Source organism: Globicephala melas, chromosome X (genome assembly GCF_963455315.2).
Source record: "Globicephala melas chromosome X, mGloMel1.2, whole genome shotgun sequence".
NCBI lineage: Eukaryota > Metazoa > Chordata > Mammalia > Artiodactyla > Delphinidae > Globicephala > Globicephala melas.
The window spans coordinates 88,136,382-88,141,099 of record NC_083335.1 but is presented as its reverse complement, the minus strand read 5'-3'; the positions used below and the strand labels follow the sequence as shown (position 1 = coordinate 88,141,099).

At 37.8% G+C, this 4,718-nt stretch overlaps 1 non-coding gene across 1 annotated transcript; it reads left to right on the top strand.

Moving 5' to 3' along the window:
- The first annotated feature begins 383 nt into the window (after positions 1 to 383).
- Positions 384 to 490, top strand: LOC115841233 (U6 spliceosomal RNA). The gene has a single exon (XR_004034760.1). It is a non-coding gene; the product is annotated as a U6 spliceosomal RNA (small nuclear RNA).
- The last annotated feature ends 4,228 nt before the right edge of the window (positions 491 to 4,718 follow it).

Here is a 4,718-nt window from a genome sequence, read left to right as displayed (position 1 = left end):
ACTTTGCTTATTAGGTTAAAGAATTTTATTCCTATCCAAAGGAAAAATGAATTTAAAACTCAAATACAATGACAAAACTCATATAAACTTGATTCTACACTCTACGTGAGTACATGTAGAAACGTACACATAGCTATAACTACAACCCCAGCAGGAGCTGCAAGATCTGGGAGTCAAGAGACTGGAAAGAATTATAGAAACCCATCCAAAATAAAGGTTGCTTTACAAGGTCACCCACTGAAAGATGGTTTATTAACTCTACAGCAATTAAAACAAAAAAGAAAACAGAGATGGCCCCTGTCCTGAGGGGATTAGAGTCTGAAAAAATGTAAGCAGAGATGTCTCAGGTATTATTAATAAGCTATGTCAAAAATTAAACTAAGGTGCTCACTTCGGCAGCACATATACTAAAATTGGAACGATACAGAGAAGATTAGCATGGCCCCTGCACAAGGCTGACACGCAAATTCGTGACGTGTTCCATATTTTTGCACATATATACAATGGAATATTACTCAGCCATAAAAAGGAACGAAACTGAGTTATTTGTAGTGAGGTGGATGGACCTAGAGACTGTCATACAGAGTGAAGTAAGTCAGAGTGAAGTAAGTGTGCTAACACATATATATGGAATCTTAAAAAAAGAAAGAAAGAAAATGGTCAGAAGAATCTAGAGGCAAGACGGGAATAAAGATGCAGACCTACTAGAGAATGGACTTGAGGATACGGGGAGGGGGAAGGGTAAGCTGTAACAAAGTGAGAGAGTGGCATGGACATATATACACTACCAAACATAAAATAGATAGCTAGTGGGAAGCAGCCACATAGCACAGGGAGATCAGCTCGGTGCTTTGTGACCATCTAGAGGGGTGGGGTAGGGAGGGTGGGAGGGAGATGCAAGAGGGAAGAGATATGGGGATATATGTATATGTATAGCTGATTCACTTTGTTATAAAGCAGAAACTGACATACGATTGTAAAGCAATTATACTCTAATAAAGATGTTTAAAAAAATTAAACTAAGAACCTTCTATCATTTTAGATTTACATAAATGGTATCACACTGTACATATTGGGCAACTGGCATTTTCCTCTCAATGTTATATGTTTGAGATACATCTGTATGCTCCATTGTACAAGTATACTACATTTGTTTATCCATTCCATTATTGATGGACATTTACTTGGTTTATGTGTCCCTTCTTAACTCTGCAATCACTAATGTCAGGAGCTAGAAATCAACCCCAGTGTATTCACACCTGAGAAATCTGAAATGTTAGAAAACAGAGCTTTTTATTCACCCAGAGAGCCAGTGGTCACATACTGCCCAGCAAGCTACTGCATATCCTGGTGTTTGTGTGAAGAGTTTCTCTAGATTATAGCACTAGAAGTCAAATTTCTGAATCTTAAAATACTAACGTTTTGGGCTTCCCTGGTGGCGCGGTGGTTGGGAGTCCACCTGCCAATGCAGGGGACACGGGTTTGTGCCCTGGTCTGGGAAGATCCCACATGCCGTGGAGCGGCTGGGCCCGTGAGCCATGGCCGCTGAGCCTGCGCGTCTGGAGCCTGTGCTCCGCAACGGGAGAGGCCACAACAGTGAGAGGCCCGCGTACCGCAAAAAAAAAAAACAAAAAAACTAACGTTTTAAATTTTATTATATGTTGTCAAATTGTCCTGGAAAGTGTTTGTACCATTTTATCTTCCCACCACCAGTGTAAAAGTTTACTTTTTCCAAATTCTCACCAACATTTGGTATTTATTTTTGTCAAACTAATGGGTCTGAAATGGTATCATTGTTTGGCTTTTGTTTCTTATTAACTGCCTTATTGAGATATAAGTGACATAATAGATTGCATTATGTAAAGTGTATAAATTGATGTTTTCATTGATAAGCGATGGCACTCATAAAACCATTGCTGTATCATGACAAGCAATAATGAACATATCTATCATCACTGAACATTTCCTTGTGCTTCTTTGTTATCCTCCCGTTTCTCTTACCCTGCCCCAAGCCTCAGTCAATTACTGATCTACTTGATATCACTATTGATTAGTTTGCATTTTCTAGAATTTATATATATAGAATTATACAGTATGTACTCTTTTTTTATCTAGCTTCTTTCACTCAGCATAGTTATTTTGAGGTTCATTCATGTTGCTTGTAATTCATTTCTTTTTATTACTAACTAGTGTTTCATTTTATGGTTATACTAATTTGTTTATCCATTCACACGTTCACTGATAATTGGGTTGTTTCTAGCTTTTGGCTTTTACACATAAAGCATTTATGCACAAATCTTTGTGTGGACATAAGCTTTCATTTCTCTTAGGTAAGTACCTAAGAATGGTGTTACTGGGTCATATGGTAGAAATAGTTTTAATTTTATAAAAAATTGCCAAACTGTTTTCCAAGCAGTTGTACAATTCAACATTCCCATCAGCAGTGTATATGGGAGTTTCAGTTGCTCCGCATCCTTATCAACACTTGATATGGACAGACTTTTTTGCATTTTAGACCATCTAATATGTAATAGTAATATCTCTTTGTGATTTTTGCATTTCTCTAATGATTAATGATTTTGAGCATCTCTTCATGTGCTTATTTGCCAGCTATATGTCTTTTTAGGTGACGTGTTTGTTCACAACTTTTGCCTATTCTTTTGTTGGGTTGCTTGTCTGCTTATTATTGGGTTTGAGAGTTCTTTATGTATTCAGAATACAAATCCTTATCAGATATGTGATTTCTAAATATTTTCTCCCAGTCTATGTCTTATATTTTCATCTTCTTAACCATGTCTTTTGAAGAACAGAAGTTCTTAGTTTTCATGAAGTACAATATATCTTTTTTTTTTCTTTTTTGGATTGTGTTTTTGTACTGTATCTATGAAAGCTTTCCTTCATCCAAGATCACAAATATTTTCTCCTATTTATCTGCCAGAGGGGGGAAAAAGATATATTAGGTGGAAGACAGCGGAGGAACATCTTTAAAGTACTGGAATATTATATCAATTGAGAATATTTGTAAAAAGCTAAGGCAAATAAAGACTTTTTTGAACACAAAGACCTGAAAGAATTCATTACCAGCAGATCTGCACTACAAGAAATGTTATAGTCCTTCAGGCAAAAGGGAAATAACACTAGTTGGAAAGTTGGATCTGCATAAAGGAATGTAGAACACAAAAATCATATATAAATATATATATATATACATATATATATATATATATATATCAATGAGGGCATACTGGTTTTCCATTGTTGCTGTAACAAATTACCACAAACTTGGTGACGTAAAACAACAGAAATGTATTCTTTTACAGTTCTGTACATCAGAAGTCTGACACGTGTCTCACTGAGCTAAAATCAAGGCATTGGCAAATCTGTGTTCCTTTTGAAACCAAGCAGGGCCCTGTGGGGCTCCTGGGCACAAAAGCCTTTCTGTGTCCCCCATTTCTTGATTACAGGAAATAGGCTTCATTCAGCCTCCATGACCTTCCTGAGTTCCAAAGGGCAGGTTCAAACAGTTGCTAATCAGGGAAGGGAGGGGATGCAGAGACAAGGGAGACAAGCTAGGAACAGTCAAAAAACAATAGTACAGCCTTGGGGCAGGGTCCTGGTTCTCCCTCAAGGGATACACAGAACAATATCTTTGAGCTGTTTTGCAGACACTGAAGCCCCCACCAGGTGGGAGAAGTTAACTGTTTGCTGCCCACAATCAGTAGATCCCAGACCGGTTGTAACCAGAAGGTTGATGATGCTGACTGCCACCTACCTCAACACCAACCAATCAGAAGAATGTCCACGAGTGACCACGCCCTCCTCTTTGAACCATTACTATAAAACTTCTCACTACCTCCTCCAAGTTGGGGCACACAGTTTTGAGGGCATTAGCCCTCTGTGGCCCCCTCTGCCTGGCAAAACAATAAAGTTATTCTTTTCTACTTCACCCAAACCTCTGTCTCTGAGATTTAATTCGGTGTTGAGCTACAGAGGCTGGATTCAACTTCACTTTGGGGGGCTCTAGGGAAGAATCCATTTCTTCTAAGAGCTAAGGACTACCCTTAGCTCTTAGAGCTTTCAGTCCTGGCATATTATAACCCCCTACATCTCAGAATCTTCTCACACTGCCATTTTTCTGATTCTCTCTTTTGTTTCCCTCTTCCACTTCTAAGACTCATGTTAATAGATTGAGTCCACCTAATAATCAGGATAATTTCTCCATCTCAATGTCCTTATTCTTAATCTCATCTACAAAGTCTCTTTTGCGACGTAAGGTAACATATTCACAGGTTCTAGAAATTAGGACATGGACATTTTTGGGGGGCCAATGTTCTGCCAATCACAGTGGTAAACATGAAAGACTGCTTTCTTATTTAAATAACTTTAAAAGATATTTGGCTGTTTAAAGCAAGGATAAAAACAATATGTTATGGGATTTATAACATGTAAAACTCAGATATATGACAACAATAGCGCACAACCCTGTAGGGGAGAAAAAGGAATGTAATGTAAGGTTCTATTACTGTATATGAAGTCATATACTGAAAGTATTGAAGGGAGACTGTGACAAATTAAGCGAGGTTTCTAATTTTACCTAATATGAGAAATGCACATTGTTGTGCATTTTTCCTTGTATTGTGAATGAGGACTTCTTTAGGTTTCTATCAATGAAGGGAATTTGTAAGGTCAGAGAGCATGTGCATATTCAACTTTACTAG